The following is an 18,274-nucleotide window of genomic DNA, read 5'->3' as shown; positions in this document are numbered from 1 at the left end:
GTCGAACCTTCACGTTGTCTCTCGTTATTTCCAGCTTAAACAGGTGCAGCTTTGACCAAGTATAGGATGGGAAGATGTCGCAAAACGAGTATAGGATGGGCAGATGTCACGAAAGGAATACTCATGGTTTTTGAAGACTGACAATGCATCCTCGAGTGCTACACAGAAAAAACTCAGGTTAGTGTGCATTAAGGTCTACAATAGTTATGTGGCTCTAATGCAGAATTGAACATACTTTATCTTCAGTTGGTATAATTTGATATGACTACTTTATGTGCTAAGGACTTCCTTGTATACTATGTTCTTCATGGTCGTTAATAAGGGCTCATATCTTTTACGCTTCTTTAAATTCTTGCTTTGTTCCTTGCCCTTGCCTTTACCCTTGCTGTCGTCATTGATGGCGAGAATCTTAATGTTCCTCTTCGCGGTGGCTCTAGACAATGCAACGTAGAGCTGACCGTGAGAGAATATCGGGTCTAATAGGTACACCCCGACACTCGGTATGGTCTGTCCTTGCGCCTTGTTGATCGTCATGGCAAAGTTGAGCCTAATAGGGAACTGCTTCCTCTTGAACTTGAAAGGGAAGATATTATCATAGGATGGACACAGAGGTATCCAAGGAAGGAACACCCTCCTACTAGCATGTTGTCCTAGCACGATTTCTGCGTCTATGGCGTTCCTCTGGAAACCTGGGACCACAAGCCTTGTGCTGTTACATAACCCATTAGTTGGATCTATGTTTCTCAATAGTATAATGGGCAATTTATCTTTAGTTTGAGGGCATGCGGAGGCAACCTGTTGGGAGTCAGGTTGTTGAGGAACTCGGGGGCATAGTAGCCGTGTGGATCATCCTCTGCACTATCAAAACTATGATAGATCTTCTCTTCGCCATGGAATCTTATCAACGTTATTGTTCTTGGTGGAGAGGATCGCTCGAGATGTCATGTAATTTGGATTGGACATGTTGTGGTCTAGAGCAGGAAATACATGGTCGATTATCTTCTCTAGGTCAACACCGTCTCCTGTTGGCGGCACACAAATGTATTGAGGGAGCCTTATGTTGCCTTCCTCGTCGGTTTCTTTAGTGCCGTTGCCTACCCTTAGCAAGTAATCTACGAACCACGTGTCGTTATGTGCCCTCATCTTCGTGACGAGCCTTAGCTGGCGCATACCCTTCCAAATTTAAGAACGCCACAGGGTCGCATCGATTATCTAACCCCGTGACCCTTTCCTGACGACTGAAAGCACCTACCTGAAGTCCCCACCAAACACGATAGTTTTCCGCCCAAACGGTTGGTGCCGTCGTCCCATGATGTCCCGCATGCTATTGTCTAGTGTCTCAACAACTTGCCGCTTTGTCATGGAGGCCTCGTCCCATAGGATGAGGGAAGCCATGCGCAGGAGCTTGGCCGTCCCACTTTGCTTGGTGAAGCTACATGATGCCCCATCTTCAATGCTGAGTGGGATCTTGAACCTCGAGTGGGGTGTCCTGCCTCGAGGCATGATGGAAGCCGCGACGCCCGATGTCGCTGTAGCCACCGCTATCTTGCCCTCCCCTTGAACCTTTGCAAGAAGTGCCCTGTATAAGAAGGTCTTGCCGGTGCCTCCCGGGCCATCAACAAAGAATACACCCCCATCACCGGCATCTACTACTGCCAGGATCTCGTCGTATGCAAGCCTTTGCTCAGGGTTTAGCGAGGACGCTAAAGCAGCATCGTGTGCGTCAACCTCGATGGTGGACTCCTCTTTGACTTCTCTCGCCTCGCCTCCAGTAGTGTCATAGGTCTCGTCGATGTCCGGTAGAGGGAACAACGCTATGTCTTTGTCCATCGACTATAGCATGCCCCTGATGTCTAGCAACACCATCTGCTCCACTGCATTTGAGCAGGTCTGTGATCGGCGGTAGTCATCAGACATCGCCTTTAGGTGCCTATCCCTTAGACCGCGCAGGTCACATGGCTCCCAGAATACCAAGATTGTTGCAAAGAGCCTCCCAAGCGAGGCCGGCACCGTGAATTGTGTTGACTCTGTAAGAGACTCATCAAGCGTGTTGTCGGCCTCGATGAGGCACAATCTCTCGGCAGACTCACGGAAGCTATCGCATAGCACACCGTCCACGGTCCTCAGGTCCTCGAAGGATGTCTTTCCTGGTACGTGGTTGAGCAGCACTCGCAGAAAGTACCGCTCCCCCTCGGCTCGATGTGCTGACACGATTCGACCTACTTGGTGTTGCTTTTGTCTCGGCCTCCAGTACTTTTCTCTCTGCCATGTGCAACTTCCCGAAAAGTCCTTGTACAGGATATCTCGAGCCCAAACATGATGCTGATTAGCGAGGAAATACTACGCCAGCATTGACTTAGATGCATTATCACGGGCGACGAGATCGGTGAGGTCCTCTCCTGCTTTGAACGTGACACTATTCATATTTGGGAGATGAAGCGGCAACTGTAGGACCGACGGGAAACTCTCGGAAAGGTTGAAGCCGAATATCCTCCACATCGCCTCCGGTGGAGTAACCCATCTCGCATCGATGTACCTTTTAATCTCGCCCACAACCCCTTTGTTGTCAGGCTGGTCGATGCTGATTGAAGCTCGATCGTGACCCTTGTATACGTATTTGTAAAGGTACTTGACGGCACACCTTGACATTTATGTGGCAGTTGAACATCCGCAACAGATAAGGGTTGTAAGGCACCACCCATATGTTATCCAGCATCTGACGGCGGACCTTAGCCTGACGACCATCGTCCCGCCGTCGATGGACATGGTATGAATCTTTCCCCTGTAAGGTGTTCTGGTTGAATGGTTGTGGGTATTGGCTCTTGCACTTCAAGTCTTGCATACACACATTTTGGGATTTAGATTACCGCATGGGCCGTGCATCAAATGCTTCACGACCATGGCATAGAGCTCTGGATACTTATGCTTGTCCGGGAGCTCTGCAGATATGATGTGGTCATACTTCTCTGGCACCATTAGTTTATATTCTCTATTCATGATCAACATGAAGTGCGCGTGGGGGAGGCCCCTCTTGTGGAACTCTACGACATACACATGCGCTACCACAATACGCATGATGTGCTTCTTGAACAACATATCTTTCATGGTCTCCAACTTGGCCCTGAACACGCGTGCGACAAGATCTGGTCGGTCCTAGGGTGTCTGGCCAGGAAGCAGCTCATTCAGTATCTCCTCTCAGCTAGGATTGCAAGTCATAGCAAAAAGATGTCAGGCTTTCGATAGGTCTGCACCAGTGCTATAGCGCCCATATGCCTCCCCTTCATGTCTCGGTTGCTCCCCTAATGCGTCCCTCGGAGCACGATCCTCATGCCAACAGCGTTCGCTCGCACCTCCGCAACCGTAATGTTATCCACAAGGCCTTGATATAGATCGGCATGTATCTGTGTTTGGTGGTCCCTGATCCACTTCATCCTACAACCCTCAATCTTGATGAACATGTCCACACCCCACTGCTGGAACAGACGTGCTCCCTGAAGTACGGGGTTGAATATCGCAGGGCGCGTCTGTAGCCGATAACAATAGTAGTCCCTGACAGAGACGCACAACCATATGTTCCCGAATGTGCAAAGACATGAAAGAAGAAGGTTAGGTACCATATGGGAAGGATAGACAATGTATTTTGCATAAACCATACCAAACGGGCGAACCTGAATCGTTATCGTGTTTCCGTCTTGGTTGTTGTGCAAGCTCCCAAGGGACATTGTGCTTCAAGATATTTGGATGCAAACCAAGCTCCCCCCTTGGGAAAAAGAGGGGATACGAGAGCGGGTCATAGCAGCCATCTGTGGCATGTATACTATGCTTCTTGTTATTGTCACCATAGAGTGTAATGCTGCGGTTGAACCTGTTTGCTAGATTGTTTCCCTCCACCCAAATCGCAGCCACCTCGGATGACACAAGTTTGTTATATCTCTGTTGATCTAGCTTCTGGTCAATGTTTAGGTCTATGCGGTACTCCTCGAGGTTTTCCTTGTGGGCACCCAAACTTCTAAACTGTTGGGAGTAGGGGTTGCCCCTGAGTATGCCCACTAACTTGTTGACAACACGTTGGTCCAATTTCTCGGTGACCTCCTGGCGATGGCTTAAGTTGGGGTCGTTGTCATAGAAGTACAACTGCAAATGTCCAGGATGAGCCGTTGGACCGAATGAATGCACTTTGTGGTAAATAGTGCCCTGTGCCCGAAACGTCTATACTCCAGACTTAATGTTCGTACTGTTGTTGTCTAGGATGACACCAAGGGTAGTGAACGAGAAGTGATCGTTGAAGAACCGAATGCTCTCCCGGAAGTGCCGAGAGTCTGCATCTGTGCTAGACCGTAGCCTCATCAACTCTGGAATAGGCTCTGGTTCGTCCAACTCTATTTCCCCATTTCGACAGCAGAAGCCACCGTCTCATACTGGAACTTCTTGGCCTTGTAATGGTCGCAGTTCGTCGCGTGCTTCAGGATGTGTGTGCTGTCTGGGATGTTCGAGTAGACATAGTCGAAAGGATCAAGGTTGATAGAACCCGTGTTGGAGGAGTCCATGGGCTGATCGATGTCTGTGCCATCAACGTCGAATCCTGCAAGCATCATTGAGACATAACATGTCATGATAGGATTCACATCATGATTGAATGGTATACATGGACGAGAAGCGAAAGGCGCCTCAGAGTACCTTCACCGGCAAACAGGTAGTACTCATCATCCATGAGGTCATCGGATAGTGCACTATCGTCCATTATGCCGCTGAGGAAGGCTTCCATATCAGCTGCAACATTGTTGAGCCGGTATGACGACATGCTTGATGAAGGAGTGGAAGGTTTACTGTGACCGGTGACATGGTGGAGAGTAAAGATGAGAGGGCTACCATCGGTAAGTATGGTGTAAGACGGCGTGCTTGATGAAGGGGAGGATGAGCTTGTTGCTGCTTTGTTCACATCTAAGGTACTTGCCTCTTGGTGGGGAGTCCTCCGTTTAGCTTCAAATCTTGCATTACGACGATCTAGCAATGCTGACTTCTTACTTTCTAGTATGCTCTTCCTGCACGCTCTTCATTTTACGGCATTCCCTTGAATCTTCTTTACCGCCATACCTTATTTGTGAGCTCGCCGCTTACCCCTACGTTGTGCTCTGGTCTCATGCCTCTACTCATGGGCATGATTCTGGTTGTCGTATATTCGCTGATCATTGCTTTGCTGCAACACATTCATGTGGTGTTCCTGTTGATCATCGTCGCCGAGGGTACGACTAAGGTACTCGCCTGCACCGTTAGTTAGCCGGTAAATACTGGTTGAACACACATGGACATATCAAGTAGTGTATAGATGGGGATTACCGTCTGATTCCAAGCCGTGACCAACCTTACTTGCTGACTGGGGGGGGGGGGATGAGATGAAGCGGCGGGTTCCCCGACTGCGAACAGATGAGTGGTCGACATCAGGTTGGGGGCAGCTAAGGTACGTGCATCTGGTCGCGACATTGCTATGGACTCAATGCAAGGTGTGTTGCACCTAGCCGCGAGTTTTGCATTTCGCTGAGCTCACATATTCTGCTTCTCTTCGGGTGACATGTTTTGCACACGTGCTCTTCGGCAAGAGTTTGTCTCTTGCTTATCGTCGGCGGTCATATTTTGGTAGGCGGCCCTTGTACAACTATTCCTATCTTGCCGGTTCTCGACCGACATATTTTGGTAGGCCGCCCTTCTAAGTGCGCTACTCTGTTCCTTCTCCTCTGATGTCATATGTTGTCTGGCTTCTCTTTGACGGGAATTTCTCTCCTCATATGTTTTTGTTTTTCTAGCTGCTCTGCGACGTGCATTGATTTCCTCCTTCTGTTCAGCTGTTAATCTATTTCGCCGTGCTATATATTGGTCTCACCTTTTCTGTTTTTTGTCTGATGTAATGACTGCACTTGAAGCAAGTTGTTGAAGACCAGTCTGTGAGATGTTGAGCCTTGGTGCTATATATGAAACAATATCATGCTCAGTGTTGCTATGTGTTCCTCCAAGTGATGCATGATGATCATAGTAGGTGGCTTCACGAGAATGATTTCCTGAAGATCCATTTTATGGACCACTTTGGTTATGAAATGTAACACTGCTAACGGAAAATATGTCAGTGGGTAAGGGCGATAACACTTGGGGTTTCGATATGCTGTACTCGCCGAAAGGCGGTGAGGTTGCCGGCTATGGGAACCATCATACATAGCTGGGTCGACAAATTATCGTCATTGTCCGAAGATGAAACACTGTTGTTAGTAGTGTCTGTTTGGTCGCGTATGAAAAAACCAGACATCGGTTGATGGGTAATGGTGGGTTGTCGCCTCGATGTCCTCTCATATTCAACAACTGATAATAATTAATGTAGGATAAGCTATGAAATATTACTGTATACCTTATATGCACACATGTGATTGGCATATACATACCTCTTTTTCCTTTATCATACATATTTCCGCTTTCCTGTGACATATCTGTCTCCTATATGTTATTCATGAAAATTGTATTCTTTTGCAATAAGAAAATGATAAAATATGATGAATAATGAATGCACTCTTTTGCAATAAGAAAACTGCATTGTCCTATACTGTGTAAACTTTCTATTACTTGAGCTGATTTGATAAGCATCATATTTGTATTTTGGAGGCCTTGCCCAGTTTTATGTACTCGGACGAGTTGCCCATAACTGTGTGCCCTTTTGTCACATCGATTTTTTATTATATCTGAATTTCATAGTGCCAGAGTATTGCCTCGTTGAACACCTAGGGTGATGTTACAACTTAGCAGAGTCCTTTACTATGACACAATGTCTCAGTCTATCTTCATATAATCCATGAGGTATTGTAAAAGCAAGTGTACAAAGAAAACACTAAAAATACAAAGTAACGCTCCATCCGTCCCAAAATAAGTGTCGCAAAATTTGTACTAAGTTAAACTTACCGGTGAGAAAACTTGTGGCGGTTGTCAAGGGGACAATTCTCCTTATCAGCAGTTTGCTCTACACTGTCAAAATCTTCTCGTTTACCAGGCTTGGAAAAACATACCAACCGCAAAACGGAGATGTGAGTGGCTTCAATTCACACATCTCGAAACACTGTTAATTTTTGTTGTTGTGCGTACAAATATAACAACATCTAGATGAAGAAAAATAATCAATAGCTTCAATGGACCATGATGATTAGAACATCTCATGAATGAAGTTGCATATTTCTGCTCAAAAGAAGGAAAAAATATCCTTGAATCATCTGATTAAAATATGTCATAGGACAGAGGTCATATATATGATAAAGGTAAAATAGGCAAGCATATGTTAATCAAACAAGTAGACATAGGGTGTTTACTATGCTTTCAGAATTCAGCCTACACTAATCTTATCAGTTGTTGAAGATAAGAGGAAAGGAGACCACTCCCAACCACACATCGTCTATCATCTTGAACTCCTTATGCATGATTTAGTTGATTATTATGATCACGAAAATTATCCAATGCAATGGCCAAGAAACACTGTTGCCAGACATTTGAGCTCTAACCCCACACATAACAAAATTGACTCAAATCCTTGAGCAGATAGAGAAGAGCTAGGTTCCTAAGATTTAAGGTTCCAAACAGGCATTTATAGCAGCAAGTATGTAGCAGCAGATCAAATACTTGGCAGATGGCACATAACCTTCTACTTTCCAAATAGTTATGCAACAAGGCTATCCAATCTAAACTTAACTCTGGGAATTCGAAAATAAAATATTTCAGAATGTTGTATCAATACCTAACTTCGTTTGTTGGGCCAGGTTTCAAATGAAGCCAAGTGTACCTGGAAGAGGCACACACGAGGATATGTTTCATGAAGGTTATAGACTATAGTACAGTTCCAAAAGGCTTATATAGTTTTGGTTGCATGCTTCAAGGTATATAGACATCTACATGGTGAGTCAATGGATTATATACATATTTGAAACTTTTAGCTTCCTATACATTGCATCAACAATTTGTCAAGTTACAGTTTGTACCATCGAGAATTTGCACGCTTTACACCTGCACGTCGCTACCGTGCAGAACGTGGGAGCGGGAGCGTGGCTGGATGAGTAGAACGTGGGTAAGAAAGGTGCGTTGTAGACTTGGTCTCCCTGAATGGAGCACATATGACCCTTTGGCACAATTAGTTTAATGATTTTTATTAATTAAACTTTATCTAAAGATGGGCCCTGTTACGAGAGAGCAGGCTTCAACTCTCCTAGAGAGCAGGCTTACGAGATAACATCGGTGAGTCAATGTGCTGTTTTTGAGTAAAATATGATCATTTCTTTTAAGTTTCTCTTCAAATGGTAAAATGATTTTGTTAGTATAATTATAATGGAGTGTCACTATGTAAGTTGTTCTAGTGCACACATAGCCCAAACGTGTTCGAGTCTCGGACTCCGCGGGGCACTCAGGTCATTTCTTCTATAAAAATATGTTGTTCGTGCGTTGTGATGAAACAGAAAGAATATTCATAGATAAAATGCTTGTGCACAAATAAATGACATGGCCCACACACTCGCCACCTTCGCATAGCATATTCGCTCCTCTACTTCAGCCATTATGAGTTTCTTCAACCCCCACCCCCCCGGTGTCATGCCATCATTTCGTATACCCGGTTTTTCTCTTTAGTTTTGATGACTTCTGTTAGATGTCTTCAAACCCTGCCCTAACTCTTTAGTCCCAAAGTGTATCTGGAATAAAATATAGTCTCCAAGAATAAGTAATATATTTGCACACTATCCATTTCCAACAGGCTAACAAACCGTCCCCTCACCCCAAACCGGCCCTCCCCTTTCTGCTATCGCGACCATATATTTCCGCTATCCTGACCATATATAGATCTTAACAATCATATGTACCAAAATTCAAGCCAACCAAGTGGACACAAAAATTGTATGATTTGAACACCAATTTAAAAGATAATGACACCTAGAAATTAAGAGAATCATTGTGGAACTTCATCGTATCCATACCCCGAAAGTCCACCTGCATGAGAATTGAGACAGTCTACTTTAAAACAATGGGTACTTAATCTACATATTATCTTTAACAATTTAAAATTGATATCCTTAGTGTTGGAAGGTTATCTACATGAAACTACATATCAATGAAAAAACTTTAGAACAACTACATGAATAAACGCCATGGACTGATGCACGCTTGTGGGGCGTGGAGACCTCCCGTTTTTTGTGCTTTCGCCTCCTCTTTTGAGCTTCGCATGCACTTGTTTGTTTTTAAGTTGTCTATACTCTCCTCTCATGTATTGTGCATGTAGAACTAATATGATTAATAGTCACCGAAGCCTTGTTTCAGCCTAACAAGAATGTAAATCAAGGTAGACACACACTCGTACGATTCCTCCCCGGACTGTGATTTTCCATAGTATCGATATGCATGACTTTCTAGCTTATCTGTTGCCCCAAATTTTTTGCCTGTATTGGTCCTTATCACATTAAAATTTCTAGGAAATGAAAGAGCATATTTGGGCTCTATGAATCAACATTCTTAAATAGAAAACAAATATAAGTTTCAGTGAGAAATGAATACTTCTCTACATTTAGTTTTGTACAAACATGAAAAAGGAAACATACAGGTATGTGATTCCTTCGGTTTTGCTTGAAAACGAGCACACATGCAAACACTAACCATTATATCTAGCCTAGATGCACATAGATACAATAAAGAACCAATCATCGAGCGATATACCTGCTGATCGAAATCTTTACCATTTTCGTCAGTGTAGAGGTGGCCGTCGGTAGGCATAGGAGTCTTGACGCCTTTGCATTCATGCATGTCAAATTTCCTCAGAACATCCTTGAGGTATTTCTCCTGTGATATGAAGATGCCATTGCGTTGTTGACGAATTTCAAGACCTAAGAAGAATTTCAGCTCCCCCGTCATACACATGTGGTATTCTTCACTCATCATGTAAGCAAATTCATCACTGTAACGTTTGTCAGTACAGCCAAAGATAATGTCATCGACTTATATTTGGCACACAAATAGTTCACTATCATAGGATTTAGTGAAAATAGTTGTATCGAGTGAACCACGTTTGAAGCCTTTCTTCATGAGGAAATCCTTCAATGTATCATACCGCGCCCGAGGGGCTTGCTTGAGGCCATAGATTGTCTTTTTTAGTCTGAAGACTTTGTCTGGATGCTTTGGATCCTCAAAACCTGGGGGCTGAGCAACATATACTTCTTCCTCAAGCTTACCATTGAGGAATGCACTTTTCACATCCATTTGATATAGAGTAATGTTATGATGATTATCATAAGCAAGTAGTATTCGAATAGCTTCAAGTCTAGCAACAGGTGCAAAAGTTTCATCGAAATCAATTCCTTCAACCTGTGTGTAGCCTTGGGCTACAAGTCGTGTCTTATTCCTCACCACTTGACCATCCTCATCTTGCTTGTTTTGGAAAATCCACTTGGTGCCGATAACATTGTGCTTGCGAGGATCTGGTCGTTTGACGAGTTCCCACACATCATTTAGCTTGAATTGAAGAAGTTCATCTTGCATGGCTTGAATCCACTCAGGTTCCATGAAAGCTTCAGCAACGTTTGAGGGTTCTATGATACACAAAATAGGAATGCCCACAAAAGTTAACTAAATGTGAAGCTTTTGAGCGAGTGAGAGGACCTGGCACGTTGATGTCATCGAGGATTTTGTCAAGTTCTACTTCATTTGCAATCCTTGAATGAGCTGGTTGAGGATTTTGTCTGGGCTGAGGAATTTGATTTGGAGCAATTTCCTCAGGAGCACCTTCTTGAATTTCATCAGTGCTGGGGACGATTTCTTCAACAATTTCCTTAGTAGGAACAATGTCTTTAGTGGTTTTGAACTTGATTGCTTCCTCAGGAGATAATTTATCTCGCACATGAGGCAATTGCTCTCTTTCCGTGCCATTAGTTTCATCGAACCGCACATCTACAGTTTCAACAACCTTGTTGTGATAGGTGTTGAAGACTCTGTAGGTGTGCGAGTCCTTTCCATAACCAAGCATAAAACCCTCATATGCTTTAGGTGCAAATTTTGAGCTATGGTGAGGATCTCTAATCCAACATTTTGTACCGAAGACTTTGAAATAACTTACATTGGGTTTCTTACCAGTGAGGAGTTCATATGAGGTTTTCTTGAGGAATTTGTGAAGATATACCCTGTTGATGATGTGGCAAGCAGTGTTGATTGCTTCAGGCTAGAAACGAAGAGGAGTCTGATATTCTTCAAGCATAGTCCGTGCCATTTCAACTAGAATCTTGTTCTTGCATTCAACGACGCCATTTTGTTGAGGAGTATAAGGAGAAGATAATTCGTGAGTAATACCAAGTTCATCAAGATAATCATCAAGACCAGTATTTTTAAATTCTGTTCCGTTATCACTCCTGATGTGATTGGTCTTGACTCCGAAGTTCGTCGAGGCCCTTGAGGAAAATCGTTTGAAGACTTCCTGCACTTCAGTTTTATACAGAATGATATGTACCCAAGTATATCGAGAATAGTCATCAACGATGACAAAGCCATATAAGGATGTTGCATTGATTAGAGTAGTATAATGAGTAGATCCAAACAGATCCATGTGAAGCAATTCAAACGGATGAGTAGTAGTCATGATAGTCTTCGAGGGGTGTTTGGATCTAGTCATTTTTCTAGACTCACAAGCACCGCACAGGTGGTCCTTGAGGAATTTGACCGATTCGATGTTAATGACATGCTTGTTCTTCGCCAGCGTGTGCAAATTCCTCATGCCTGCATGACTAAGTCTTCGATGCCATAGCCATCCTTCTGAGGTTTTTGATAGTAAGCATGTGGCTGGTTGAGGACGTGTGGAAAAATCAACAATGTACAAATCTCCTCTCCTAAAGCCTTCGAAGACTTTGGATCTGTCAGATTCCATGATGAATACACATCTATATTTTCCAAAGGTAACAACCATATCAAGATCACAAAGCATTGAGACTGACATGAGGTGAAACCCAAGGGATTCGACAAGCATCAGTTTGTCCATGTGCCTGTCCTTGGAAATAACCACTTTGCCAAGTCCCAATACCTTGCTTTTACCTTTGTCAGCATAAGTGATTTGCTTCAGAGGTGATGGAGTTAGTGGCATATTCATCATCGAGCTTTTATCACGAGTCATATGGTTTGTGCCACCACTATCAAGAACCCACTCAGTACTCTTGGGTTTGTCATCCTGCAGATGAATTAGTACAACTTACCATCTCATATGCTTCAGACTTGAAGAATATGATATCAATTTCATCAGATAGGAATTTCATCATAAAAAGTAAATTTGAGGACGTGTGAAATGTTATCATTTCACAAATTTTAGCTTGCGTCCAATCAAGCATTTTCCTCAGGTCTCCAGCAAATTCTTCAGATGATGTTTTCCATCTGGAGACCTGACCTATAGAAGTGATTAGTTCAAGTTCTTCACCACCCACATCTGAAGGGGTGTCAAAGAGTTCATCATCATGCGAGCACCATATGAGAAAGGGGGCATTAAAGCTAATGCACTTCTCTTCAGAGAAATGGGGTTAGATTACTCAAATGAATAGACAGAGAAGTTCTTTGAGGATTTATGAACATAATGATTTGAGGTATAATGCTCAGATTCATATCCCTTGTAATTTCCCTGCATATCAGAAGCATTAGCATGAGTACGAGCATAGTTTTGACCAGTAGAGGATTTTGATCCTCTTGAAGACTTTGGTCCACCTGAGGAATTTGATCTGGGGTTCAGGTTCTTCACTGGTGGTGTCATGAGGACATTCACCTGAAGATTTTCCAAACAACTTCCGGGGACCCAGATTTTCCTCAGGGGTGGTCCATTCCTGTAGTTAGTTCCAACATATCGAACAAATACTTCACCAGATTGATTTTTGAACATTTTATAGTTGGAGTCAAATGACTCATCTGAGGAATAGGATAATTCACATGCAAAGCCTGTTAGATTGGATGGATCAACAGGAGGTCCTTTAGCAGCAACCCATGAGGTTTTGGGATACTGCTCAGGTTTCCAGTATGATCCATCAGCATTCAGTTTCCTTTCAAAGGCAATTCCTTCTTTCCTCGGGTTCCTATTCAAAATCTGCTTTTTGAGCACATCGCAAAGGGTTTGATGCCCTTTGAGACTTTTGTACATGCTTGTCACATACAATTCCTTCCGTCCTGCATTTTCGTCAGTAACATTTGTGGTTTCCTCAAGTGAGGAATTTGATACCACATGAGAAGTTGAAGAATTTGTCGCAATAGAAGCATTTGATGATTCTGGTGAAGAATTGGCAGTTTCACACTCGATGCATTTGAGACATGGTGGAGTGAATTCAACCTGAGCGGCACTAATCTGTTGAGCAAGTAATGAATCCTTTTCCATTCGAAGATCATCATGCGACATCTTCAACTTGTCAAGATCAAGTTTCCTTTGAATAAATTCATAGGAAAGTTTCTCATGATCAACCAAGAGTGTGCCATAATGATCTTGAAGACTATCAAATCTGGACTGAAGACTTTTCACATCTTCAGTGAGGATTTGAGTATGATTCATTTTATCATTCAACATGTCATCGCTTCTGTCTAGCAGTTTTTGAAGCTTTTCAATGGCACTTTGTTGTTATGTTGCAATGTTGGCAAGTTTACTGTAACTGGGTTTTTTGTAATCATCAGGTTCACAATCACTTGAGTTATAGGAGGAAGTGTCATTTGTTACCTTTGAACCTTTTGCCATGAAGCAATAGGTTGGAGCGAAGTCATCAGCATAGTCATCAGTGTAGATAGCGTTGTCATTTTCTTCAAGGTTGAAGATTGACTTGCTGACGAATGTGGTAGCCAGTGCACGACTTGCCACACCAGACTCTGAGTCTTCTTCAGAACCTTCCTCTTCATCACATTCCTCAAATTCTTCCTCAGAATCCATTTCCTTGCCAATGAGTGCCCGAGCGTTTCTGAAACTAGTCTTCTTGTGCGATGAGGACTTTGAGGATGAGGATTTTGAAGATTTCTTCTTTTTCTTCGAGTCATCAGAACTTTCATCCTTGTATTTCTTATTCTTTGATTCCTTCACCCAACAAGGACAATCAACAATATAGTGACCAAATTTCTTGCATTTGTGGCAGGTTCTTTTCTTGTAGTCCTCAGATGAAGATTCTGATTTGCTCATATGTCTTCTTGAAGATTTACCAAACTGGCCACGCCTTGTAAAATTCTGGAATTTCCTCACAAGCATTGCAAGCTCCTGTGCAAGTTCTTCAGGATCACCAATGCTGCAATCTGATTCTTCTTCTTCAGTTGAGGAAATTGCTTTGGCTTTCAGCGCACGAGGTCTAGAGTATCTTGGTCCATACAAATCTCTCTTTTCTTCCTGTTGGAATTCATGAGTATTGAGTCTTTCGAGTATATCATCACAATCAAGCATCTTATAGTCTGCTCTTTCTTGAATCATCAGAACAGTGTATCAAATGATGGATCCAGAGATCTTAGCAGTTTCTTCACAACTTCATGGTCAGTGATGTCTCGAGCTCCCAGTGCTTGCAGTTCATTTGAGATGTGAGTGAGGCTATCAAAGGTATCTTGGAAGCTTTCATTCTCAAGCCTCTTGAAGCGATTGAAGAGATTGCAAAGAACATCAACACGAGAGTCAATCTGAGTTGAAATTCCTTCATTGACTTTGGACAGCCTATCCGAGATAAACTTCACTGTGCCCAAAGCACTCACTCTGCCATACTGACCTTTGCTCAGATGGCCACAGATGATATTCTTGGCTTGAGAATCAAGTTGCTTGAATTTCTTCACATCAGCGGCAGAGACAGTAGCAACGATGGAGGGAATGCCATGTTCCACAATGTACCAGAGATCATTGTCAAATGTGTGAAGATGCATCTGCATCTTTGTCTTCCAGTAGGGAAAGTCCTTTCCTTCGAAGCTAGGACATCCTACAGTAACCTTGATCATACCTGCAATCGACATAACTAAAACTCGAGGTGGTTAAACCAAAATCACACAGAACAAGGGAGTACCTTGCTCTGATACCAATTGAAAGTGCGTTATATCGACTAGAGGGGGGGGTGAATAGGCGATTTTAGAATTTCATCGCTGAGGCAATTCCTTTTGAGAACATTCCTCACTGATGAATTACGTGCAGAGGAAATAGCGCAGGAACAGAGGTGCAAAGATTACAATAGCAGTTTACTTGGTGAAGATTATGAGAATCGGTTTGCACAGTATGCACACACAGAATAAGCAGATGAAGATTAACTGCTATGAAGAATTTGAGGTTGAGGAAATTCAGTGAAAGTCTTCAGCAAATTCTTCAAACAGTGACAATTAAAGTCTTCAACAAACAATATTGAGGAATTGAAAGAGTTGAAGAAATAGAACCAGTATCACGATGAAGACAGTTGTCGGGTTGCTCTAAATGACAAGTGTCAGTTTCTCTTGGAGCAGCTAACCAGCTAGTGGTTGTGGGGGTGGCTATTTATAGCCTGGGAGCATCCCGACATGATTTGACATAAATGCCCTTAACTATTGTGACTATTGGGTGGATAAGATCAGTGAGGTGGCGCGTGTCGCGGCAACGGTCGGAACTTTCAACTGTGAAAGTCCTCATGTCTCTCATATTCCTCACGTTGAGGCTTTGATAGGTTTAGGCTTGGTTGAGCATCATGAGGAAATTCATTCCGTAGTATTACCTCGACCCCTTTTAATAGTACGGTGATCCTAAGACTCAAGAGTACAGAAAACGAAACAGAAGAAGTAAGTCTTCATCCTTCGAAGTCTTCCGACAAATTTTCTTCAGGACACACCGAATTCCCCATCTTCAATATATTCATGAGGAATATCAATTTCATCACAATTTATTCGCGATCAAAGTCTTCAAGTTTAGACCAATTTCCTCGGTCGAAGATATTCATTTTTAAGGGTCGATATTCATCGTATAACTCAAACTCCTCAGCGACTTATAGAGCCTGTGTACACTTATAAACACATTAATTACTTAACCTATAAGTCTTCAAACCACCAAAATCACTAAGGACACTAGATGCACTTATAGTAACTAGTTATCTAACTAATTATGCAGAGCAAACTTCCTTAAATTAATCTTTGTTAGAATAATGCAGCTTAGAAGAGTCTGCCTATAATAAAAACTAGTGTATGTAATGAGGAATTGCACAACAATGGAGTTAAGGTACCTTGATTTGTTATGTGCATAATAAGAGCATTGAACAGTAATGAAACTAAGATATGATATTATTAAATTATGTGCATATCATTCAAGTTATTTTATATACTAACAGAGAACAAGAATTAGAGATAGAGAGCCAGGTGCACCTGGGAAAAGGCGGGCACAACAACAACAGGTTGTTTGAAGTCCTTCGGTGATGGATGTGACAATAACAGGTGGTTTGATGGATGCGGCAGCAGCAGGTGGGCGATGGATGGTGGGTTGAAGGCCTTCTCCAAGCACAGGTTGAATCATGCGCAGGAAAAAGGCCTTCTCCAGGCGCAGGTTGAAGCAGGCGCAGGTGAAGGCCTTCGGCGATGGATGCGATAGTAGAATGCAACACCAGGCGAGGGAGGCAACACCAAGTGCGGGACAACACTAGGCGCGGCAAGGTGGTCCTTTGGTGAGCACCAGCGGCGAAGGAGGCAGCACCAACGATGATCGGACTCCAGGCGCAGGTTGAAGCAGGCGCATGTTGAAGGCCTCCGACGATGGATGCGATAGTAGCAGGCAGCATCAGGTGAGGGAGGCAGCACCAGGCGCAGGGCAGCACCAGGCGCGGCAAGGTGGTCCTTTGGTGAGCACCAGCGGCGAGGGAGGCAGCACCAACGACGATTGGAAAACACTGTCCATACCAGGCGTGCGTGCGTGCGTGCGTGGGTTTCTTTTGAACATTTTTGTTTTGCCGTGTTGACCGTATGAGGTGGGGAGGTAGAGGGACCGGTTTGCCCTGTTGACCAAGAGGATGTTTTCGGTATTTAATCGCCTGGTTAATCGGTTTATTTATGGAGGGATGGAAAAAAAATCGGTGGAAGTGCTAGTGGCAGTAATCGCAAGATACGGGGGGATCGAGCGTGGTTGAACCATCACCATGACGACAGATTCCCCTTTAATAGTAGAGATACCACTAGTATTGCCTTGATGTTGTCTTTGGTTAGGACGTACTCCTGCTAAACGGAGAGAAACACGTCAATGAAGTCCTCCTCCTCGTCATTCTTCACCATCTTCCTCACGTGCTTGTCGATGAGGCCGTCCAACAAGTCATCCCATCTTCTCTTTAGCTTCACAGCCTTGGAGGTCATCATGTCCAGCCTCGCCAATATTAGGAAGTAGTCCGGCAGGTTGAATCTGCTTAATAGCTTGGAGTGGATCTCCAACAGCTCCCGAAACATCTGGTTCCGGCCTGCCTCACGGGGTAGCCTTCCCAGCACGACCTGGCACACCACGTCGTTGGTGAAGTGGATGAAGAAGTCACCCACATCCACTGATGTGTGCAATACGGCGGCCGCGACCCCTAGCCTGGCCAGGACCAGCCACACCTCGTGCTCACGGGCGACGTGGTTGAAGCGGACCTTCCTGGCGACTAGTAGGTGGGTGGTGACGAGCATCTTGGTCTGTCGCCAGTAGTCTCTATAGGGGGCCAATGCCATGTTGGTGGAGCCGTCGGGGGGCCTATTTTATCACCCAAAAATTATGGTTGGTATGGGTAGCTGGCTTGTTTGAGGTGCCTTGGATCTCGTAGGCCTGTCTAATATTTTATCTAGTGCGGTCAGCCCATCCCGATTCCTCTTAGAGGGCTTCTTTCGCGGTCAAGACCTTGAGTTGCTGAATCCAGCATTGTCTATCATGTCCGGCTTCACCACCGTTGTGTCGACACTTATTCTTGTTGCGCCGTGGTTTCCCGTTACCATCCCGAGCTTCAAAAGTTCCAGGGTTTCCGGGAGGGTTGTTTCGACAAGCTAGCGAGTGGTCCTCGCCCGCGCAAAAGCGGGTCATAAGCGAGGTAAGAGCTGCATTGTTCTCGGCCTATCCCGACTGAGCGTCCGGGCTAGGCATTCGTCCCGGATATTGTTCCTGAAGGAGGCTGGTGCCTCGGCGTCCGAACAATCGATGATTTGGTTTTTCTTGGTCAGGTATCGGTTCCAGAATTGCGAGGATGACTCACCGGCTTGTTGGATGATATGGCTTAAGTCATCAGAACCCGGGTCTGGATATAGGTGCCTTGAAAGTTAGCTCGGAAAGCATCTTCGAGATCTT

General features: G+C 44.1%; 1 pseudogene; it reads right to left on the bottom strand.

Moving 5' to 3' along the window:
* Positions 1-17,928, bottom strand: part of LOC123450701 — a 35,933-nt pseudogene extending 18,005 nt beyond the window's left edge.
* Between the last annotated feature and the right edge of the window lie 346 nt (positions 17,929-18,274).

The sequence above is a fragment of the Hordeum vulgare genome, chromosome 4H (genome assembly GCF_904849725.1).
Source record: "Hordeum vulgare subsp. vulgare chromosome 4H, MorexV3_pseudomolecules_assembly, whole genome shotgun sequence".
NCBI classification, from domain to species: Eukaryota; Viridiplantae; Streptophyta; class Magnoliopsida; order Poales; family Poaceae; genus Hordeum; species Hordeum vulgare.
Note: the sequence above shows the minus strand (reverse complement) of the source record. Positions and strands in the feature narration are given on the sequence as shown.